Source organism: Pinus tabuliformis, chromosome 8 (assembly GCF_031772625.1).
Source record: "Pinus tabuliformis cultivar Carrire ecotype Pingquan chromosome 8, CPIR1, whole genome shotgun sequence".
NCBI classification, from domain to species: Eukaryota; Viridiplantae; Streptophyta; class Pinopsida; order Pinales; family Pinaceae; genus Pinus; species Pinus tabuliformis.
In genome coordinates, this window is record NC_142294.1 from 1,468,168,327 (window position 1) to 1,468,194,627 (window position 26,301).

The 26,301-nt window shown below is 38.5% G+C and overlaps 1 pseudogene; it reads left to right on the plus strand.

Moving 5' to 3' along the window:
• Window positions 1–1,837: 1,837 nt before the first annotated feature.
• Window positions 1,838–25,700, plus strand: LOC149241350 (uncharacterized; annotated as a pseudogene).
• The last annotated feature ends 601 nt before the right edge of the window (window positions 25,701–26,301 follow it).

Sequence of the window (26,301 nt, forward strand, 5' to 3'; positions counted from 1 at the left end):
TCAAAACATGGATTCATGGTTAATGTTGATACAATCAAGATATGCGGCAGAAATTTTCATTATATATATTGGCCTATATGAACAGAAATGGAAGGAATTTTAGCAGTACCTTTTGATACAGCAGTATGAGATCGTAATTTACCATCATCTCATAATTCACACGTAAGCTTCTAAATAAGTTGTAGATCGCCCCAAGCTAATAGAAATATAAAGACAACCTAGTGCCGATGTCGGTCGTGTTTAAATACAGCGTTAAACTTATAAAAGTAACGAACTCAAAAAAACTAGTACTTAACTCACGAGGACTTCTAGTACTTAACTAACTAGTACTTAACTCACGAGGACTTCTAGTACTTAACTGACGGACTTCTAGTACTTAACTAACTAGTACTTAACTCACGAGGACTTCTAGTACTTAACTGACGAGGACTTCACAGAGGACAACCTAGGGCCGATGTAGGTCGTGTTTAAATACAGCCTTAAACTTATAAAAGTAACGAACTCACAAAAACTAGTACTTAACTCACGAGGACTTCTAGTACTTAACTCACGGAGGACTTCACAGAGGACTCCCAGAACTAGTACTCAAAGATAAAACACCATTATTTTAGATTTCTAATCGGGAACTAATAAGTTTCAGAGCTACTCCCAAGAATCAGAGCTACTCAGAGCTACTCCCAAGAATTTTCAGAATAAATTTCAAGAATCTTGTGTTTGTGATTTAAGTTTTATGGTTCAGTTTGGCCTAACTCTAGACTAGGCGCAATTTCTTCATTACATGAATGTAATGGCTGCATCAGATCATCAAGCTCTTTCGGCTTTTGCTGAAAGCTATGATGGGATTTTGGATGATCTTCCGGCTTTTGCTGAAAGCTATGATGGGATTGATGGGATTTTCGATGAATTAATAGATTTACCCACAGATGACACACTAGAGGCTTTCGCTGAGAGCCACGGCGTGGGCTTCAACTTCGATGAATTAAGCTCAGCCAGGGCGGGAAGCGTGGGCATCGATGAATTAAGCTCAGCCGTTGACACACTAGTGGCTTTCGCTGAGAGCCACGGCGTGGGCTTCGACTTCGATGAATTAAGCTCAGCTGGGGCGGGAAGCCTAGGCTTCCATGAATTAAGCTCAGCAGGGGCGGGAAGCGTGGGCTTCGATGAATTAAGCTCAGCCGTGGGAAACAGGGAAAACAATGACACACGAAGTGAAGAAGGGTCAGCCGTGGGGAGCGTGGGCTTGGATGAATTAAGCTCGGCAGTGGAAAGCAGGGAAAACAGCGACACGCCAAGTGAAGAAAGGGCGATAGAACAGAAAGCCCTCGTACTGAAACGCAGAGGCCGACCCCAGGGATCTAAAAATAAACGGAAGCCACTGCCACCCGGGAATGTCATGCCCAACTCTGTGCAACCCTTCACAATTGAGATTCCCAGTGGGTGCGAAGTGTTGGAGAGAGTGATGAATCTCGCCCGCGGAAATTATGGGGTCTGCATTCTCAAGGCCACAGGGACTGTCAGAGACCTCACACTTGCGATTCCCGACCCAATCCACTACCCGGGTTGTTTCTGGCTCCTGTCGCTCTCGGGCACCATCCTGCCGCCGCCTGCAATTCCCAACAACGTCGTCATCACGTTCGCCAGCGAACCAGGGAAAGCCATGGGTGGGAACGTCCTCTGGCCACTGTTTGCATGCAGCCCGGTCGTCATCCACGCAGTTCTTTCTCCGACGAGGACCATCGAACAGACACTTCCAGGGTCATTTTTTTGAAATGTAATGTATATCATTTTAGGTATTATTTTAATGGTGGATTTATTATGTAATTAAATCAATTCGAGAATGAAGGTAGATAATTGTGGATCCATTTTATTGAGAATGGAAGTACCCAGTGATAGATTTTTTCACGTTTTCAAACCGCTCAAATCTGTTTGGTATAATGGATAATCCAATTTTTTATTCTATAATATAATTATAAATTATATTTAAACTGTGTTTTTGAAAATTAATATATAATTTTTTTTCTTGTATTTGTATTATGTGTTTGATATTAAATTATTTCAATTTTGAATTTATTAAGTTTTAGGAGGTTTCAATTTGTTTGGTAGGATGGATAATCTAATTTTTTTATTTTATAATATAATTATAAATTATTTTTAAACCTGTTTTTGAAAATTAATATATGATTTTTTTACTGTATTTAGTATTATGTGTTTGATATTAATTTTAAGTTTTAGGAGGGCTCAAATCTCTTTGGTATTATGGATAATGCAATTATTTTATAATATAATTATAAATTATTTTTAAACCTGTTTTTGAAAATTAATATATAATTTTTTTATATGTGTTTGATATTAATTTTAAGTTTTAGGGGGCTCAAATCTCTTTGATATTATGGATAATGCAATTTTTTTATAATACAATTATAAATTATTTTTAAACCTGTTTTTGAAAATTAATATATAATTTTTTTTACTGTATTTAGTATTATGTGTTTGATATTAATTTTAAGTTTTAGGAGGGCTCAAATCTCTTTGGTATTATGGATAATGCAATTTTTTTTTATTTTATAATATAATTATAAATTATGTTTAAATGTGTTTTTGAAAATTAATATATAATTTTTTTTTTATTATATTGATATTAAATTATTTCAATTTTGAATTTATTAAGTTTTGGGAGGGCAGAAATCTGTTTGGTATCAATGGATAATGCAATTTTTTATTTTGTAATATAATTATAAACTATGTTTAAATGTGTTTTTGAAAATTAATATGTATATTTTTTTTATTGTATTTAGTACAAGGTATTTGATATTAAATTATTATAAACTATGTTTAAATGTGTTTTTGAAAATTAATACTTATATTTTTTTTTATCGTATTTAGTACAAGGTGTTTGATATTAAATTATTTTGAAGTTTAAATAATTTAGTTTAGATATATTTAAATTTTGGATTTATTAAGTAATAAGATCAATTTCAGAATAAAGATATTATTATTGTAAATCATTTTATTAAGAGTACAATCATAAATTTATTTTTAATTTTAATTTTGGATTTATTAAGTTTTTAGAAAAATTATTATGGATTATTTAATTTTCTATTTCATAATATAATTATAAATTAGGTTTCACTTAGAAAATTTAGAATATAAAAACGACAGACCAACATAGAATTTCATAATATAAAAATGACAGACCAACATAGAATTTCAGTTCCGATAGACGTATTACGCTGTAAATCATGAACAAATAGAAGTTACAAAATACATGGTGGTAGTAATTTTCTTCGGTTTCTTCCTCCATCCATTTTGGGACGCTAAACATTGTGCCGTGGAGGAGCGGACCGTTGCAAAGAAACACAGCCATCAAGACAACTTAGAATAGAAATATAAAGACAACCTAGGGCCGATGTCGGTCGTGTTTAAATACAGCGTTAAACTTATAAAAGTAACGAACTCACAAAAACTAGTACCTACTTCTGGTACTTAACTCACGAGGACTTCAGAGAGGACTCCACAGAACTAGTACTTACTATAAACACGTGTACTCAAAGATAAAACACCATTATTTTAAGTTTCTCATCAGGAACTAATAAGTAACTATTAAAAAAATAAAATTAAAAATTATTATGTTATATAATAATTTCTAAACTATTATATTATATTATAATATAAATTAAAAGATTAATGTTAATTTATAGTGTATAAGTAAATAAATCTAGAGCTTAAAAATTTTCACTTTAAAATAATTAATATGTATTTTTGAGTTATTCAATATATTTATGGGAAACTCTTATGTATCATTCAAAATAGTCACTATCTTGATTTATGTCTTTTCTATGCAATAAATTATAACATTTTAGCTATTATTTTCCATCCATTTTTTCATATTTCCAAAAGATTATTCTAAATTATTATTTTGTTCTTTTAATTATATCATTATAAGCCTTTTTTTTAAGTTAGTAATACTATCGTAGTATACTAATCCATTATAATTTTATTTTATAACTAAAACTCAAAGTGTTATTTTATTATTGAATATAAAAATAATTAATTCATCATTTAATTTAATTAAGTAGATTACATAATTCACTGTGGGATAAGTTTATTTCTGGTTAAAAAAAGATATTTCGAATGTTTTTCAAATAAATATTATAACTTATTTTTATAGGATGGATTTTAGGAATAATGTGAAGTGAATATTTTTTATTTTATTTTATTTCACTTCTATTTTAAGTAAAGAAAGTTTATAGAAATTCATTTAAATAGAATAAATAAATACAACAAATAAATTAATCTTAGTAAATGTTAATATATATTAAAATATCTATTTTGTGATATAACTTATATGTGGTCAAGATTTAAAAATAAAAATAAAAAGAATAAAAATTATAATTTTATTTTAAATTATCATTTTATCTATATATATATATATATATATATATATATATATATATATATATATATATCATTTTATTATGGAGGTTCTTAATTTATAAATAGGCTTTGTTACAATATCATGGACCAATACCATTACTTACTATTACAAATTCTCAATTCATGAGAAATTTTCTTTAATTAATCAACTTAATTAAAAGTCAAAAGGGGCATAAATATTTTTTAGATAAATCTCAACATAGGATCTCTAAATCCTAGTAAGAATATTTTAGAATATTCCATGGAGATTAAATCTCTACAATCCACTTAATAATTATTATTGACAAAATTAAAATTATAGAGGTCCTATTCCACATTTGACATAGTTATCTTCATAAAAACATTAGAAACATAGGTTCGATTATTTTTTATTTAAATAAGGTCATTACATCATAGTATTATGGGGTTGAAAATGAGGTTGAACTATTAAAGTCATGAAAAATGAGGTGATTGGAGTTTTGCAAAAATATGTAGAGGAAGTCAAATTTAGTTACTCTTAGAAGATCCATGGAATAGAATGCATATTGAGCTGGTAGAGACCTTCTATGAAGAATTTAGTATGTAGAAGTTCTTATTTAAAGTTGAAAGTTTTGCAAATGAAAGGATGATATAATTGTACTCATCAAAGGAGGCATAAGAATTTGAACAATTACTTAAAAAAAGTGGTAAGAATGATGGTGAGAGAAGAAATATTTGGAGCAAATAATGAGTCTTACGTGTTATATTTTCTTGGGTGATTTTATTGTCATGACATGGTCAATCATATTCACATGTTATGGCTCAATGTTATATATTATATTCCTTAATAATATTATACAATCTGAAGAGGTTGGATAGGGGTTGTAAAGAAGATAGATGGAGATGCAAGGAAAGTCTTAGGAAAGCAATGGTATTTGGGAACCTTTGTTATTGCGTTAGAGAGAGACAATCTAGTCTTTTACCATAAGTAAGAGCTCGCTATGAAGATCTTGGTATGGACCAAGCTTCGAATGTTAAATTGACATAGTTATCTTCATAAAAATATTAGAAACATAGTTTTGAAAAGTCTTGATGTAGATTTTATGAGGGGTTTTAGATGAGCTTCCACATATTTTTTATTTAAATAAGGTCATTACATAATAGTATTAAGAGTTCGAAAAGGAGGTTAAATAAGTAAAGTCATGAAAGCTCAGGTCGTTGGAGTTTTGCAAAAATATGTAGAGGAAATTAAATTTACTTACTCATAGAAGATTCGTGGAATAAAATGCATATTGAGCACGTGTAGAGACCTTCTATGAATAATTTTGTATCTGTAAGTTCTTAATTTAAGTTGAAAGGTTTTTTGAAGGAAAGGATGATATTATTGTTCTCATTGAAGGAGGCATAAGAATTTGAACAATTAATTTAAAAAAAAAGTTGTAAGAATGACAGTCATAGAAGAAATATTTCGAACAAATAATAGAGTCTTAGGTGTTAGATTTGCTTGGGTGATTTTATTGTCATCACGTGGTTAATGATATTCTTATTTTATGGCTGAATGCTATATATTATATTCCTTAATAATACTATATGATGTGAAGAGGTTGGATAGGATTTGTAAAGAAGATAGATGAAGATGCAAGGAAAGTTTTAAGAAAGAAATGGTATTTGGGAGCCTTTGTTCTCGCATTGAAGAGAGATAATCTAGTTTTTTACCATAAGAAATAGCCCAAAATGAAGATATTGGTATGGACAAAGCTTCCAATGTCATCTTTCGAATGTTGCAATGGCAAGTTCTTTAGGAACCTTGTTGATAGTTTCGAAAGGGTTCCAAAAATGACTTTTCATACAAGTCAAGACCTTTTGAGACTATGGTAAATATTGCATAGGGTATTTACTAGTGGACCTATTACATAGTGTGTGCAATGATGGCATTTAATGAATGCACCTCATTTGACTAGATATTTATAACTATCTCCAAAAATCTTTTTGTTGAACCCCGATCCTAATACGTAGCTTTTCATTAATAATAAAAACTGTAGTTTTTTTACTAGATACTATTTTTTAATATACCCAGAGACATCTAGTCCCAATTGGATTGCAGTCTTGAAAGTCTTGATCTGGAATTCTATCGGCAAAATGACTTGTTTTCGTACACCAGCTCATATGGTGTATGCCCTGTGTTGTTTCTCCAAGTGGTTCGATAGGCCCATAATGTTTCTGGTAATTTGTCAACCTAATCCTTTCTGTGCATGTTTACCTTCTTTGTGAGGATGCACTCAATCACCTTATTCATGGATTCCACCTAACCATTTGCTTGCGGGTGATACGGTGTAGATTTCCTATGTCGTATTTTGTATTGCTCCTTCACACCCTGTACTAGATTAAAAATAAAATGTGATCCATTGTCAGAAACAATTTCTCTAGGCACACCAAATCTAGTAAATATTTCAGTAAAAAGAAAATCAACAACTCTTTCAGTAGAAAATGAAACAACTTTAGCTTCTATCCATTTTGTAACAAAATTTGTACAAACTAAAATATGTTTGTACATAAAGGAATTTTTCAAAAGGCTCAATCATAACCTGAGGACATAAAAGAATTTTATTGGTTTGATTAGGCTAGCTAATTCACTGATAGTTATCACACTACTTGACATACTGTTTGGAATCCTTGAACAAGGAAGGCCAAAAATAGCCATTCCATAATACTTTGTAAGCAATCTACTTATCAGTGAAGTGACCTCCACAAGGTTCATCACGGGAAGATTTTAAGATATCAAACACCTCTTCCTCTCTTACACATATACGGATAATGAGATATGCTCTGGTGTAAAAGAGGTCTCCTTGGATTTGGATCTAGGAATATGCAACACTTTTTTGAATGATACTCCACTTTTCACGAGCAGATAAGTGAGGTGGTAATTTTCCAGTGACTAAATAGTTATCTATGTTAGCAAACCATGGAGATTTTGTTGACACAAAAAAAAAGATGTTTGTCAGGAAAATCATCATCAACAGGAATTGCTTCACCAGGATTATTTAATCTTGAAAGATTATCTGCAACTACATTCTACTTTCCTGGTCTATGAACAATGGTAATATTAAATTCCTATAATAATAGCAACCACCTAGTCACTCTACCGCTAGTTAATGGTTTATTCATCAAATACCTTATATCAAAATGGTATATATGTATAAAAACTTCATATGTTGTAATATAATGTCTGAATTTATTAATGGAAAAAATTACATCTAAAACTCTTTCTCAGTAACCGTATAATAGAGTTTAGCAGGTGACAAGTTTTTACTAATGAAATAAATAACATAACATTTTTTGTCTTCTTCTTGTCCTAAAGTTGTGCCTATAGCAATATCTCAGGCATAAGAGGAAGTTTGAAATGGTAGGGACTAGTTTGTTCCTCTCAATACTGGTGCATGAACTAATTTTTCCTTCAATGTCTCAAAAGACTGTTAGCAAGTCGTGGACCAAGAAAACTCACTATCTTTAGCCAAAAGTCAGAAAAGGGGGGTAGCTATCCTTGAGAAATTCTTAATGAATCTCCTATATTAGCCCACATGTCCTAGAAAACCTCTCACTTCCCTTTCGGTTTTGGGTATAGGAAGACTCAAACTGACTTCTATTTTTGCAGGGTCAACCTGGATACCTTTGTCGGAAATAAGATGGCCAAGAACCACTCCCATCTTGCACATTAATCTGCATTTCTTATCACTTAAGGTGAGATGAGCTTCTTAGCAATGAAGGCACTTTTTCTAGATTCTTGAGGGCTTCCTGAAATGAATCACCAAACACAAACAAATCATCCATATAGATTTATACACATTCAAGGCTAGCAAAAATAGCCAAGACTGCCCTTTGAAAGGTATCCAGGGCATTACATAGCCCAAAGGGAATCAATAGATAAGAAAATGTACCCCATGGGCATGTAAGAGTGGTTTTGTCTTGATCCTCGAGTTCTATCTATATCTAGATATATCCACTAAAGCCGTCTAGAAAAGAAAAGTACTTCTTACCAGCAAGGGTATCAAGTACTTGACTGATGAAAGGAAGGGGGAAGTAATCTTTGAGAGTGGCTTTATTCAATTCTCTATAGTCAATACAAATATGCCATCTCCCATATTTCTTTAGGACTAATACTAATGGAGAGACCCGTTGGCTGTCAGAAATGGGATAGATAAAATCGAAATCTAAGAGTTTTTACAATTCTTCTTTTACAATGTCTCTTAGAGGTGAGTTCTTTTGCCTTTACGGTTGTCGGATAGGTCGGGCTCCATCCTGAATATAGATATGGTGTGTATGATCTAGGTGGATGTTGGTGGTCACCCACCTTTCCCACTTCGACCCCCGCAACTGTCTCTTTCACTTATTTTGTTTCTTTATTTGTAGCACAATTTACTATTTTTAGCAGTTTTTTGGGTCCTGAACTTCCGGAGCTATTTTGAGGCCCTGAATGATGTTTTTTGGGGAAAACAGGGAGCAACATGGGTCAATGGACCGATGCCTCTCCTCCCAAAATTTTATTTCTCATATAGATACTTCTAACCAGATATTGTGCGTGTCAAACGGAGATTGTATGCCAAAATTACAACCCTTGGAAGTTGATGTACCAATTTACTCGAACAGGACCCACAGTTTGGCGTTTCGTCTTTTAGGGTTAGGTTTTTTGATGTTTAGGGTTTTCCATTGTTTCTCAAGAATAAATATCCCTTCAAGCCTCATTGTAACACAGTTCAGAGGCATGTACCCGCCACATATCTTCTCAGAGATAAGTTACCATCGCCATAGCTAGTTTATTTCCATTTCTGTTTGCAAGCATATTTCAGTATTTTACATTAATAAAATGAAGTATTATTTCCATTGCATCTCTGTGTTTAGGTTCATCTATATAATTTTTTGCGTTCTTGTATAAATCCGAATCAGTGGTATCAAAGCGGTCTGCTCTTTCTCTATTTTTCTTTGAATGTCCCCAATGAGGTTTGGATATAAGGAGTTAGGGCTTGAACTGGTCGAACCTTTGCAAGACCAGCCTTGCAAATCCCGATAGCCTCCCATGGCGGATGAAAAGAAAGATGATGGGGTAGGACACATTATCAAAATCTTGCTCGAATAAGCCCTCGAGCAACAAAGGAACGCGATGATGGAAAACTTCGCCCAGATCCTTCAATGACTACCCAGAGGCGACACATCAGCTTCCAATAGATACTCTTGAAATGCCCCACCCTTTAAGGTACAAGTTAATTTTTAAATCCCCACATTCGAGGGTGAGATAGACGCAGATGCTATAGATATATAGTTAAATCTACTAGAGGTTTATTTTTTTGTTCATGATTTTTCTAGTCGGGAAAAGATTATTTTTGCTTTTCTCAAAGCAGCCCCCCACATCAAGGACTAGTGGGAAACCTACTGAAAGCAGAAGGACTAAAGTACGAACTCACTATTTTTAGCTAGACCTACTTGGAATTCATTCTGGGATGCCATCAAGGATAAGTACTACCCTGTCAAAAGCTAAGAGGACAAATACATAAAGTGGACCATGTTGTGACAGGGAAGGGACCCATATGTGCCAGAGTTCACAAACTTTTTTCATCCTTCGCACATAGCTCAATATCAATGATTATGAGCTGCATTTGGTACTCAAATACCATTACTACCTACTGTAGAGCTTTGAAATTACACCTCTCCTACACATTTTCCCAGACCGTTTTCCCTCACCAGCACTACATAAGCTATCAAAGATCATTGCATATTGATTTTAAAAGAGAATTTAAGTGATTTTCTGACTATGTTTTTGTGTTTGTTGTTTGAACTATATTTTGCTCATTAGCTGCGGAATCCAGTCACTTTCCACTGTTGTTTTTGTTAAACTCTATGTTGCAGGTGTCATCATGCAAAACAAGCCAAATGGGTAAGCTAGAAATGACCTGGACATGGATCAGGTCCTATTGGTTTAGCCTGATTCATCAAGGGAAGTTGTGGTCAACGGTGGTGAAACGATGGTTCAACGTAAGAGTCCTACGACAACCAGACTCTGTTTTCCAACACATGAAGGATTATGAAGGATGTGTTGCCATTCCTAAATCTTTGGGGTCTGTTTCCACCTATAGACTGCCCCATGATGCAAATCCAACAGTCACAGTTGATAGATTTAATAGTCTCAGCAACCATTACGCTAAATCCATGGACTCTATCTTTTACGTGTCCCCTGTTTGCGCAGTTTTACAAGAAAACAGTTATGTAACCTTTGTTATAAATAACGTGTTTCTATAATGCATGTAATTAGTCTTTGGAATGTAATTTTGTTGTTCAAAACCCACTGTGCCGTGACACTAGTCTTATTGTTGTAACTGTGTTTTGAGATATATGAGAAGACTCTATTTCTACATGATTGCGTGAATGTAATTTTGGATTGATAGCATGTTGACTGAGGCTGTGCAGAGGGCCCCTATACACTGAGGTTTTGTTTCATTGTTGCTATATAGTTTTTATATCTCGTTTCCTTATTTCCATTGCATATATTCCATAGTCATCCATCTGTGTATAATTCAATTGTTATGGTATTAACATTCCACATCTGTTCATGATTTTACAGCTTTGTATAACACTGATCAGTGCATGTATGTTTCAGGATAGAGTAGGTAGCCCGGGCATCTGCATATAATTTTCACAATGACTAGTGACATGGGATTAATTCTCTGTTGACTTTACTTTACTTAATTTTTTTTAATTCCAGTTCTGATTTGTTGATTTCAGTCTTGTTCATTTGCTTTGATAGAAATCAACTTTCTCATGTCATTAACGGTTACCTCTGAAAGCCATAGCTAGATTAACTGGCGAGGGATCGAATTATGAATGTGTTGATAGAGGGAATTACTCCCCTAGGGCTTTTTGGGTTGAAACCCTAGCAGACTGAAAGTTATCTATTCAAAGAAACATGCATTCATACAGCCATTATGCTATTATAAGAAAATTCTATGATAAGGGTACGTACCTTTGGTCCTACGTTTGAGAAGGCCTTTAGGGTCCAAACCCTTCTTGGAGTTCCCTTCTTCTCTTTTGTCCTGCAAAACAACCAATTCAAAGAATACAACAGTATATGGACAAAGACTTATAAAGGAACCATCTTCATGTTATAAAGAAAGGTAGTTAGTTATGAAATCCAAACAACCTTTTATATATGAATTCTAAACATGAATATCATTAACATAAAGAAGATTCATTTCGGGAACCAAGACATGTGTTTCTTTTATTATAGACAAATAAAGTGCATAAAAAGGAATATTTTCACCTGAGTCACCTTCAACAGGCTCCAAGCAAAACTTCCTTCCGAATCCGTTCCAGCCTCAAGCCTCTAACAAACTCCTTCCATAACTCTCTCCATGATGTCATAAATGGTGGATGAACATCAACACACAAGGAAACAAAGGTTTCTTGTACAAAATGGGGGAAGTGCAGAAGGCACAAGGGACTTCAGACCTGGTCAAGGGAAAAATCTCAGCATAATAACCTTTCTCTCTCCTCTCTCCTTCTTAGGCCTTCCCTTTGAGGTCTTTTTATACCATCTCCAAAGTAGTTTTTTAGTTAGGAATTGGTTGGGAACAGTTGGGCCACGGGCACTAACAGGTGGTCAACAGGTAAAACCCACGATCTCTGCCCGAAAATAAGGAGTTTTATATTTTTTTAAGTGTTTTAATACATACACGTGGGTTGGCTATACACATACCCGCGTATACACACGTTTAACTCAGGGAAATGTCGCGTATAAGGGATAAAACACTGTTTTTTAAATTTTAGGACCAGGTCTGGAAGGAGGGGTTGCCCTAGGCCATGAATACAGCATCACAAACCATGAGAGTGAGATTTGGAGCTATAACAGATGCCCCCTAATATATGAGGTCAAAAGGGGTACATGATGGCCGAAATATATTATGCGAGTACATGGAAAGGAAGTCTGTCAAAAACCGAGGAGGACTTCACCAGAATTCAGCCTGCCAAGCCACCAAAGGAGATCAGAAAGAAACACTGTCTGAGGCGGGCATACCCATGCTCAGAAAGCGTAAAGCATGTCCGCATATCAAGTACAAGCGGATCCACTAAGTATATAAGTATAAATGACTAAAAGATACATAATGGATCATCTGATCATAATGAACAAGTACATGTCTGAATATCACATATAAGACTGTCAATGATGCTGAAAGATGCAACGGATCACTGATATCAAAGACTGATCCCCAAAAGGTACCAACTGAACATGATGGAATAGGATGGTACTACACTGCAAACTCAGGTGCCAGCATATAGAATGTCGCCATGACTAACTGCAACATATAAAGTGGAGTGGTATCAACTAGCAGCAACAGGAGCAACTGTCATGTGAACCAATGAATGCTGATACAACCTGAGGTCTTCACCGACCGTCATGGTACATTTCTACACCATGGGAATAAATGATCTGAAGTCGACCATGCGAGAAATCATTTGATTACCGGTCATTGATGTATACCGTTAACAAATGCGAGACTACTCACCGATAATGATAATGAGCGTCAAGGTATCCAGTACAATCTAACAAGTGTGAATAGATGAGCTGGAGTCGAACACCTGTAAGAATCTATCGATCAAGAGACAATGATGGTTTCCCACTGTCGATAGCGAAGGATCTGCCACTAATGACTAAAAACCCCAAGGTACTGCCAAATGGACTCTAGATCTTTGCCCCAGAGCAATGAGTCGGAGTCGATAGGAAAAGATCCGCTAGAAGGAAGGCATTAAGGCATCCTTCATCAATATAGCGCGAGTGTAACCCGTAAGCCAATAATGTGGAAGGAATCAGACGAAAAAGATGTAGTAACCCAACCGAAGTACGTTTCCGACGTACACAAGATGTGGCTAGCGCACGACAGAAACCCTCTGAACCAACCAATAATGAAAGCTGACACAGAGGCGAGGTATCCACCAATAGGGTCAAATGGAAACCAAGGTACTGCACGAATCCCAATGTGTGATAATGAAAGATGATGTCGAACACAAGGGAAACCACTCAGTCAAAGACCCATGATACTGATCGATGCTGAGCACAAGGTAACCTATCAATAATGAAAATAGGGCCAGGGTGCAGCTCTAGGCCTATCCTCAGAGCAAGATGTCGTCGTCAATAAGGACAAGACCCGCCAACAAGAAGTCAATGGGGACCTTCTCAAACCGGCACGAGTAAAGGACCAATATAACTAATGTGATGATAGACATGACACTGACAACCAGGGATGGCCGACTGAAAAATGAGTCAAGAGACACCGCAGAGAGGCCGACTCAGGCTAACTTCCCTTGAACAAAAGCACGACTCAATGTGACTATGTGGCAGCATATGGTGACTCTGTATAAGTTCGCCATGCAGGAGGCACGAACGAACCCTCCATATGATTGGAAGAGATAACCAATCGGTGGAGAACTGACTCAATAACAAGGTTATGGCGTACCTAATTCAAACTAAATCCCACCCATACGGAGGAGACTTTGTTTTGAGTGCTTTGTTCAAGGGCGACACGACTGACTCTAGCTGCCAACAATAAATGGAAATAATGTCCCATTCCCGCTCTTTTTGGAATATTTAATCTTTTTGTCTTTTTCTGTTAAGCCAGAAAAAGAATAAAAGAATGCTATGGTACAGTGGGAAGAACGAGTGTCGGTGAAATAGATGATCTAGTTCCTGGGAAAGGAACGTTCCTATGCTCAATGCAGGGAGGTGAAAATTGGTCAGTGACACTCAAAGATATGTTCTTTCCACGGGTCAAGGTGTGTCAAGCTACAGAAGTCAAGGGAATGCAAGGTTGATTTTGCAGATGTCATGGTCAAAAGTTGGCTTAAACACGAGTCCAAGTGAAGCCGGCTCTAGGCCAAAAGGTGCAAGTGGTCAACATGCAATGCAGTAGTACAACTCAACACAAAGGAGCCTCTAGGGTATATGGCTAGAACAAAACGGAGAAGCTAAGAGGAATGAGTCTTCAACGTATAAGTCATGGCGGGACTACAGAGGACTCCCGAGCCTACTCAAAACGGAGCAGCTTGGGCAACAAATGTCAGTGAGGTGCTAACTAGGATGCCCATATAAAGGACGGCTCTACCATCGTGTCATGATTTAAAGAGTCGGTGAGTGAAGATGGCTTACGAACCATAACACGATGGGATCGACCCTATGGCAGATGTATCAGTCAAATGGAGGCTAGTATGCATAATGCAACGGAAAAAATGGTGTCCCTAACATATATGCTAGTGAGAACACGATACCTGCCATGACGGGTCAGCAGTCATGGAACCGTCTCGAAACTGAAAATCGTCCAAAATGTCCTGAAAAATAGACCAATCTCGACATTCCAAGCTCCCAAGTTAAAAGTCACATGAGGCCAAACAAAATAAAATTTTGAAAAAATTTTGTATTTTCAAAACTTATAAAAGTCATTTTGGACTCACCATTTTTACTATTTGAGTTTGAGAGCAAAGGATTTGGAGCAAAAGGAGCAAACTTCCCACAGCCAGATTCAACTGTTCAAATTCGTCGAAAACCTCCAGGTAACTCTTATACTTAGCTTGCAATTAATTGTGACAGGTTTTAGGATTTTTGGTTGATGTTTCACCGTTGAACTTTTGTCCAAAATTTCCTCGCGACGTATACGCAGGTTGGTAATATCGAGCCCGCTTACACGCGGGCCCTATACGCGACTGTGTGCACAGGAACCCGCGTATATGCCGCGAACCATTTTAAACAAAAACTAACGGTTTTGAATCAATTTTTTCTCAGGATGCCTGTCACGTGGTGTGAAAGAGAGCACGCAGCGGTAGACAATGAAGTTATGAATAGTCCAGAAGCATTAGATGCCCTACGGGGATGCGGTTTGCTTAATTTTTTCAAATTGCCAAATATGAAAGTGAACACGCGTCTGCTTGAGATGCTCATTGATTATTGGGATGTCGATGAGGAAGCTTTTATGATCAATCAGATGCCACTCAGGGTAGAAGTGGAGGATATCTATTTTATCATGGGCCTTTCCCGAAGGGGAGAGGTAGTACAGTCCCGGGGCAGGACACGAAGTGCCCTTTCGATAGAGGACTATGTATAGATATACTGCCCGGGGCATCCCAAGAAGGTTGGGAGCCAGATTTCCATCACACATGTGGCGAGTTTATCACTTAGGATAATCCTGTTTACCATGGCTCGGGTGAATGGATCATCCTCTCTGCATCAGGCGTCACGGCAAAACATGAGCATGGCAGTTGACTGTCTCACTACTGTGTTCGACTAGTGTACTCCTCTTCTGGCCAACATGAAGAGCCAGCTCACTTCTATCAGGAGGGTTCAGACTAAAAACTTTGGATATGGGAGCATATTGTGTACTTTATTTTTTGAGAAGGTTCCCGCACTCCGTCCCAGGGTAGCAGTGTCCATCAGCACCCCGCGCAATCCACGCATGGGCCAGTGGGTTGATCTGATGAAACATCTGGGGGGTGGGGAGGTCCCAAGGACTGCCTTTGACGATGACTTCTTCACCTGGTGGGATTAGCAGATCATCGCTGTGGATGACTACCCCTATGCTGGGCTGGATTTCTTAGGAGATCCTGATCTAGTGTTACCACCGAATGCAGCATGGGGCGAGATTGGTAAGATTTTTTGATTTTATGATTTTTTTGGATTTTTCAAATATGATGAATTTTGAAAAATATTTTTGATGAGATTCAAATGACTGATATGATGATCATGTTCCAGACATCGGGCCGGTACGACCAGATGGATTCCCGCGGCATGGACGGCGTGGCCGAGGAGCCGAAGAGGCGGCTGTTGATACAGAACGGAATCTGAACAACGTCTAGCGACACTTGGCGAGATTGAGCTGCCGAGTACCAATGGCCGTCATAGAGGACCTTCCTGAGGATATGCAGCGTCATGTGGTTGGCATGCCACATGACTGGGTTCGCATTTTTTGGCGTGTGGCCAATGCTATAGTGACATACTTAGACGCTCATCCTGAGCCGAGGCATTAGATATGCCAGACATGATTATGGGCATTTGAGTCACAATTTTGTATAGTTTTTGGACACACATATGTACACTCGAGACATTTTACGATATATATATATATATATATATATATATATATATATATATATATATGCAGTTTGACTTTTTGATACTTGCTTTTATTGTGATGAATGATTGATATGCCAGTCTAATGCTTGATTAGCGATAGAATCAGCTAACCAATTATGAGATCTTGGAATATGAAAATAATTAATATAAGTAAATGATCTTTGCAACAACCTCACCCTTAAATACTGGCGATATAAAGATGGATCCCGTACCCGATAAATGATATTTAATTGAGACACTATCAATTGAGAATCAAGATATACTACCAACGAGTCGATCCCATGAGAGATTGCCTCGGATAATAAATTAATAACAGCAGTGTACTCGGCCATATTGTTTGAAGCAGAACCAATGCACACGCCTCTTGATGCCATCAATTGACCAGTTGGATAATAGAGTACCCAAGCTGCGGAAGCAAGATTCCGAGTGTGCCGACTAGCACCATTGGCGAACCCAAAAATAGACCAAATCATCCATCAACACCTGCCACAGCAGACCAAAAAGTGCTGATATCAGAAAACTCTCGATGATATATGTACAAATATACATAAAATACAAAGAAGCCATTGCCTGGTCAAAACTAAGCAAAGTACTTCTTTAGGTAGAGCCCGTTGCAGGGCTCCACCAGCTTGTTTCCTTCGAAATCAATTAACTCGTACGATCCTTTTTCTAAAACTCGTTTAATAATGAAAGGACCGTACCACATAGGCTTAAATTTGCCTGCCCCCAAGGGGTCCTTATCTTGGTCATAGACCAGGACAAGGTCGCCTTCAGAAAAAACTCGAGGACGGACAGACTTATCATACTGCGTCTTAACCCTTTTCTTATGGGCCTCATTCATTGTGGTGGCATCTCGACGCCACTCATCCAGATGTTCCAAGAGAGCTAGGCACTCCTCGAGACTCGAAGTCTTCGGAACAAGCTCAACAACCAACTTAAGAGATGGAATTTCACATTCAACCGGAAATATAGATTCCATCCCATAAAGCAACTGAAAAGGAGTAAAACCGGTAGCCATTTTGATGGAGGTTCGGTATGCCCAAAGAGCCGAATACATCATAATGTGCCAGTTGGACTGATTTTTATCGATTGTCCATTGGAGTATCGTCTTAAGAGTTTTATTGACTACCTCGACCTGTCCATTGGCCTGAGGATAATAAGGGGACGAATGCTCTTGGTGGAAACCTAATTTAAGAGCCAATTCGGACATCAGTTGATTCTGGAAATGACTGCCATGGTCAATGAAAATATCTCTTGGGATACTGAATCTTGAGATAACCTAATTGAAAAGAAATAAAGTTGCCGTGTCACTATCGTTCTTATAAGTAGGCATGGCTTCAGCCCACTTTGTAAGGTAGTCTACAGCCACGATAATGTACTTGTGATTCGCTGCTGAAGGCGGATTACAAGTTGTAAAATCAATACCCCACTTGGTAAAGGGACCGACGGTGACAACGGGAAAAAGGGGAGCTGGATGCACGCGCATCTTCTAAGTAAAAATTTGACACGGGTGATAGCATTTGACCGCTTCCACACAGTCTTTAAAGAGTGAAGGCAAAAAATAGCTGGCACGTAAGATGCGTTGGGTTGTAGCAAGCCCTGATAAATGACCACCACAAGCTCCACTGTGGCAGTCATTGAGCACAGGCTCTGCTTCCTCTAAGGTTAACCAGCGCCGAAGGATGGAATCAACCCCTCGATGATATAATGTGTCACCAATGATAACATAGTTTTTAGCCAGGTGACATAATTTTCGACGTTCATCCTTGGAGAAAGTAGAGGGAAACTTCAAAGTCTGGAGATAGACAATGATATCTCCATACCAAGGGTCGAGTGAAGAGATGAGGAATAAATGTTCATCGGGAAAACTTTCCTCATAAACAGTATCCTCTCCACAAGGAAGCTCAGAAATTAGCTCCGCGAAAACCATGGATTTCGTAGACTTGGCATACAAGAACTCGAGATCAAATTCTTGCAAAATGACTATCCATCTATTATATTTACCCCCAATCACTCGCCTACTAAGGACAAATTGAAATGGATTGACCGCCGCTAAGACAAAATTTTTGCGTAGCAAGATATAATGACGGAGCCTCTGGACAGCATGGACAGCTGCCAAGGCCAACTTCTCAAACGGAGAATAGCGAAGTTCAGGACCTATTAAGCCTCGACTCAAATAATAAATCACATGCTCGGCGAGAGCATCGTCCTCCTGAACTAGAACCATACCAATGGTTGATTCTGCTGCGGTGAGATATAAAAGGAAGTCTCTACCATAATCCGGTGGACTCAAAAGTGGGGCAGAGACTAATGCCTTTTTCAAAGCATCAAACGACCGCTGCGCAAAGTCGTCACACACAAATGGAACTCCTTTTCGTAGCAAACGCATGAACCCTTTAGTGATCTCGGCATAGTTTGCTATAAACAGTCTTAAGAAATTAGCCTTCCCTTGAAGACTTTGAAGTTGTCGAATTGAGGACGGGGGAGGCAACTGAACTATTGCCTCAACCTTGAAGGGATCAACCTGAATCCCTTCAATAGACACAATGAACCCTAACAACCGATCGGACGTAACCGCGAAAACGCACTTGTTGGGATTCAACCGGATTTTATAAAAACGACATCGTTCAAAAACCAATCGAAGATGACTAGGATGATCGGTTCTTTTTCGAGAACGAGCAGCGAGATCATCCAAGTATGCCTCGATGACATGTTTGATGTCGTGGAAAGCATATGACATGGCCCGCTGAAAAGTGGCTCCAACATTTTTAAGACCAAAAGGCATCTTTCTATATGCAAATGTACCCCAGGGACATATAAAAGTTGTCTTATGTTGATCTTCAGGACGGATAGAGATTTGATTATAACCTGAAAAACCATCCATGAAGGAAAAAATTTCATTACCTGCACACTCATCGATAATCTGATCAATGAATGGCGTGGGGTAATTATCTTTCGGACAAGCCTTGTTTAGGTCCCTAAAATCGATGCATACTCGGATTGTTCCTTGCTTTTTTTCCACAGGGACTGGATTAGAAACCCAATCAGTAAGAGGAACAGGGTATATAAAACCCGCCTTTAGCAGCTTCTCAACCTCAGCTTTCATAGCTGCAGCTTTCCTAGGGTTAACCGGCCGAAGCCTCTAACGAACTGGTTTCACGTTTTCATATGTCTTGATCTCATGTTGAACTATAGAAGGATCAATGCCAGACATTTCTTCATAAGACCAAGCAAATACATCACGATATTCCTTGAACAGGTCGGTGTAGATTTGAATTTCTTTAGGGGAACACTCAACTCCGATGAAGATATTCTCGATGACGCTAGGGTCCCTAGAGATGTTTATAGGTATCGTTTTTGAAATTACCGACATATTACCTTCGGCACGAATGTGCGCTGGAGCCAAAGGGTTTGACACTGTACAAACATCACTAGTGAGGAGCTCGGAGAATCTAGATTCTACTTCCTGCAATGGAGGAAGAAAGTATGAACGATGGTGTAAGTCTTCCCAAGGTCGATCTATACCCATCATTACTTCGAGGATTGCTTCTTCAGAAGGTAAAACCGAATCTAAGCAGTCCAAGGTAGAGGTAGAATCAAGGCTCCAAGCTGGGGCAACATGACCATCTAACTCCTCTTTGGAAAAAGGAGTAGAATGGTTGTCTGCAGAGTCTACGATAGACTGATATCTAAGCTCAGCTGCAGATATAGGGAATTCCATTCCATTTACTTGTCCTTCAACTAATGTGGTCATAGGTGAAGGCAAGGTCTAAGGGTCTGAAAAATAATGAGTTCGAAAGAACTCTTCTCGAGGAGAATCCTTTGATGATGAAATAGCATTGATTTTAGCGAAAGGAGAGGGAAGATCAAATGTACCCATCAATGAGGAATACATCCCTACTCCTAAATTTTCAGCTGGCGGGCAAGTGTTATCCACTAAAGGGACAGTAGAGTCAGAGCTTGCTTGAGGATCGACTAGACAATAGTCCAGTTGATCAACCTTAATGATTTTCCCCTCATGAGGAAAGCAAATGACACGAAACAGAGTCGAAACAACGGCATCCATCTCGTATACCCAGTTCCTGCCTAATAGGAGATTATATTCTAGGTTAGCGTCTACGACCTCTACTTCAATATTGACGACCTTTCCCCCAACACATATAGGAAAGGCCGGGATAATCCCATGCGGCTTATGAGAATGACCATCAAATGCAGTCAAAATGGTGGGTGAAGGAACAGCTGAGGGTGATCCAATAGCCTTCCAGCATGACATCGACATAACGCATGTGGAAGCTCCTTCATCTATCATGGTGCGAAAAATATTGATTTTTCGGTATGTAGACTTTATTTGGAAAGCCATATGATGAGGGAGTCACTTTTTGACATTTAACATGTCAAAAGTGAGCACTAAAGAGTTAGCTGGATCGATTGCTCCAATTGCGGAGAGTAAAGCACTTCTCTGAGCCGGACACGACTGGAGAACCTCTAAAGCAGACATAGCGCACGGACTTTGAGACAGATCCTCCACAATGGAGTAATTCTGGGCAGCCCTAGCATTAGGATTAATCGTCGCGCATTTAGCGGAACCTTTCGGTATCCGTGGTATAGTCTCGACAGGGGGTCGCTCAATATGAAGGTCAGTACTTCCGGGAACAGTCTTGTCCTTGGAAGTTTCAGCTTCACCATAATCACGTGACCGAGTAGTCACATGGACATTAGAACCCATCATGAAAACATTTGACGATTTTTCCCCTTCCTGGTTGCCCCTAGCGGAGGTTCCAGGGTGTGAACTTGCGCCAGCAAGAAGTTGCTACCCTTGGGGAAACGGGTTGGTTAACACAGCTTGAGAACTAGAAGTCCCTTGTTGTCCTAACAAGAGCTGAGCATCTTCAATCTTAGTGCAAAGATGAGTTATATTGTCTCCACTGCACAATTTGCATGCCAACTTAACTTTCTTTCTTGACTCATTTCTACCACCACCAGCGTTGTTGCCGGATTTATTTGCATTAGGCTTCCCATCCTAGTTCTTTTTCTTACCTCGTCCTTTATTTTCCCCATTGGAATTTTGATTTCCTTTGGGGTTATCAGATTGGATGGCATTTATTGAAGAAGTTTGGGAAGCGGGGGGATTAGACGATGTGACTTGGTTGTTAGAAGCAGCTTGCAAGGACAACTGCTGCAATTGATTCAACAAGTTCACTGTAGTTGTGTCTACTGATCCAATGATACCATCCGTGTGTGGACCTAGCTTCGACTTAGCTACGTCAACCGTAGATCTAGGAGCATATAGTAAGTATTTCTGTAGGATCCTAGACTGATAGTAGATCAATTCTAATTGTTGGGCCCTAAAAATGGCTTGCTCCTCAGAATAGACTCCAGACATGGAGACATCCTTGGAGATCTCGGGTTGTAAAGACTTCAAAAACCACTCGAGACGGTACTCCGGAGGGATTTTGACTTTAATGAGCCTCTTTCTCCATCTCCATTCCTGAATATGGTCAGAAATGTGGGTTGCCTTATCCTGACGAAAGGTGGCCAGAAGTTCAGTTCTGGCATCATAGCGGACAGGCAACTGAAAATGTTTTAGGAAGATATTGGCTAAGTCAGCGAACGATGTAAAGCTGCCCCCTGGCAACTCTATATACCATTTGGCCGCATTACCAGTCAAGGTGCACTGAAAGAGTCTCAACATAATCGAGTCATTGATAAGGGAGTTAGATGAGCACCACAAATGGAATGTGGTTACATGGTCGCCTGGGTCTTCAACACTCTTCCCTTCGAATTTTAGAATGTCCGAAGGGAGTTTGGTTGGGACCGGAGGCCAGGCCGGATTGTACTTGATTGAGTCATTTGTTAACTTAGTGAGGTCTGGCAAGTTCAACGTTGCCAGAAACGGAAGCCTAGGAGGACCTTGGGGATTCCACCCGAACTGGGCAGAACTCCCAAAGCTCTGAAAAGATTGTCCTGGAATTTGGGAGGCACTAGGTTGCCCGAAGTAACCAGTAGAACCGGCTGAACCAAAAGGCAATCCTTGTGGTCAAGCAAAATTTGGAGTTTGACCAACTCCGGCCGTATAACCTCCATAACTAGCAAAGTTTCCTCCTAAAGGATTGTAAGGAGTTGATAACCCCTGATACAGATTCCAAGCCAAAGCTAGAGGAGGAATAGTTTGAAACGAGCTAACCGTGGAGTACGGCCTATTCCCTTGTTGGCCGATAAACGGATTCCCAGTTCCCGCGCTACTAACCCCATGGTTATTCCAACCTTGGAAAGGATTGCTGCTTTGTCCTACAGAAGAAAAAGGCATGGATCCTACCGTCAGGTTGGAATGTGGTATATGACCACTTTCAAAAGGAAAACCCTGGAATGAAGCCGATCCGCCCATCATGGACGTAGCGGCACTAAACGGAACCGATGGAATACCCTGTGAGTGGGTGCCAAATGGGAAGAATCCAGTACCAAAAGCATTGGTTTGGGCATTTCCACTCGTGGACGGAATGGAGGTAGACCCAACTAAAGATGTGCTAGCAAAAGATCCAAACAAGGAAGCAGAGGAGATGGAAAGGGTTCCTCCCCCTTGCACCGATGTTGGGATTTGCATAGTCATAGCACTTGTAGAAGCCATGCTTCCAGTAGTGGTCAACGATGGTAAACGTGTAGTGTAACCTGGACTTGACGGTCTATGCGTCAGAGTCCCAACATATTGCAGTATGTCTGGATGACTAGATGGTAGAGGAGAATTTGGGGCTGCTAACGACTCTGAAAGTTCTTCTACCTCTATGTTATTCTCCGCTTGAAAGAGAACTCGAGAAAGGATTGGAGTGTCCCTCTCTTGTTCAGAAGTGCCAGGCCTTGCTTGGCTGCTAATGCCTCCGAGAGGAGGATCAATCCCTGATGCGTCATTCGGCGTGGGATGGAACCCACCGGTAGTATTGCCTCTACGCCTTCTAGGAGAAGGTTCTAAACTTGGTGGCGAAAGACCACGAAGTCTTCGAGACCGTCTTAGAGATCGGTCAGCCACTTTGAATTTTTTGTTATGATCTAATTAAAGACTCAAAAAATTGAAAGCTAGGCCAACTAGGAGCACAGAGCACACACTATAAAGTCCCTAAAGATACAGCCAGTCAAACAACTTCCAAGTATTTCCGCTCCGGGTGATTAAGACCGGACACCAAAATACGAGAAAGTGAATTAAGGGGCCTTCCAAAGATAGTCAGGGATGATGAGGGCCCAGTCCTATCAGCAAAGGTATCAGAGGAAGTTACGCTGACCTCCTAACAATAGCCTGCGCCGGTGCAAGCCCCCAAGCTTCTCAAGGGTGCCCTCCAGTAGTACTGTCAAGAGTAATGCAACGTCAACCTCAGGTGCCACGGGATTCCCCTCCGTAGCCACTTGTGTAGTTCCCTAGGAGTAGCAACTATGGATACCAACTCGTCGCAGAAGCCAGGCAGAACAGTCGTGAGGTAAGTTCGGACAAGTAGGAGAGGGGGTATCTCTCTTCCCTGTCTTCACAGACCCTCGTGCTTAACTCCCAGATCCGGAGATTTCCTGGTCTTCCTAACACTATTGGATTTTCTCTCGTTATTCAGACTCCTATGTTTGGCGTTTATATGACCTTGGAGAATTAACTCTCCACTCGCCTAATCCAAGGCCCTAAAATCCTAATCTTGTTGGTGTAACTGACTAAAACAAAAAGTTCTATTAGATGATCCAAAAATAATTTATTATCATAGGTTATAAAATTGAAATAAAATAATTATTAATTTAAGAAATTAAATTAATAATTATTATTCTAGAATGATTAATTATTTAATGGAGACAATTAGAATTAGTATATTGTTGTAACAAGATATGACTCTCCAAATGTGTCGTATCTTAGGCTCTATTTTAGGAGATTAGTTAGCTAGTTGGTTTGAATAGCATTTAATGTAAATGGACACTTGTTATTTAATAAGTGATCCATAATTAGAGGTAGTTAGGACATGGAGCTTATAAATAGCTCATTGCAAGAGTGTTTGGTTGTTCGGGTGTAAACTCTTGCAAAATCAATTATGTAATTGTTTTTTTCTGATTAATAAAATTACGTGTCTGAGGACACTTCTGCCATTATTGTGGTATCAGAGCTCCAGTAATGCTGCAGTGGATGTGAGGAGGATATTCCAGCTCAACAAAGTCCTGGAAAACTCCATTCAATTGATCGGCAAATGATTGGTATGGAAATTGTCCAGTTTTTGTTTAAAAAAGAAAATAAATTTTATCATTGATTTTAGATTTTTAAAATCTAAAAATCATTTTTTAGTATTATCAAAAATTGCCCCTGCTTTTTGGAATTTTTGTTACTGCTCCACTTCAACACTGTTTGGCTTTTGGAATTTTTGTTACTGCTCCGCTTCAACACTGTTTGGCTTTTGGAATTTTTGTTACTGCTCCGCTTCAACACTGTTTGGCCTGAAACTCGCGACTGGATACAGAAGCGGCCATGATATTGTTGATTCTGCTTGTATTGTTGTCCACAATGGCGGTGTCGTCAGTTCTGCCATTATTGCATTGATACTGTGAGAGGATCTACACAGATCACAATTTCAAATAACCGCTTCACTGACCACGACTGCAGCTCCGCATGGTCTCTTTACAAGCACATTGATACGCCCCATATTTCTGCATTAAATGAATCTGTGGTAGGAAGTGTAAAGTCTATTTTCAAAAGCTGGGAACAACGTTTGGATAATTCATCTAAGTTTTTGGAAATCAATGATGGTGTTCCAGAGCTAATTGTTTTTATACCATTCACGTCTGATGTAAAGATAAAAAGTATTTATGTTATTGGTGGTACTGGAGGAACGAGTCCTTCAAGAATGCAAGCGTTCATAAATCGGGATGGCATTGATTTTAAGATGCTCAAGAAATAGCACCAGTTCAGGAATGGGAATTGGCAGAAAACACGCAAGGAGAACTTGAATATCAAACAAAGTATTCTCGATTTCAGGGTGTGGCAAGTCTCACTTTGCATTTTCCTGAAAATTTTGGAGCTGAAACAACCCAAATACATTACATCGGCTTAAGGGGCGAAGCTACTCAAATAAAGAGCGATATTGTAGCCAATATTGTTTATGAAGCCAGAGTGAAGCCTGTTAGCCTGTCAATATAAAGCTAGAAGAAGCCAAAGTGAAGCCTGTCAGCTTGGATCATAATTTTTATTTTTTTTGGTAATATAATGCATATTGTATTTTGAAGAAATCTCATGATTTTTTAATTTTGGAGTTTATGTTTTGTGGAGTAATAAGGGATATTTGTCAATGTTAAGGATCGTAAATTTTGGAGTAATAAGGAGACTTTAGTTGTAATTTGTTTTCGGAGAGACTGTAACTCAAAGTAATTTTACTTTGAGGGGGGGTAATTTCGTTTTTACCATATTGTGCAAAAGCACCATTGTAAAAAGTCAAATTTTGAAAGTTGCCTTGTAAAAATTTGAGAAATTGACTAGAGCCAAGTGCAAAGCTCAGTCAATTTTCTCCTGTTTTGACGACTATTCGAGGGTCAAGGCCAAGCCCCGATAGATCGTGTTTTTTTTTGCGTGGTGTGTTGTGTTGACTATCTTGTCATTTCTGTTCTGATTCTTGGTGCGACGCTTCAACGCTAAAATGTCTAAGTTGATTAATTTGTTTTCTAATTCTGACAAACTAGAAGGCACAAAATCATATAAAACATGGCATCGACTCATTGAAAGCACTCTCATTTACAATGAATTA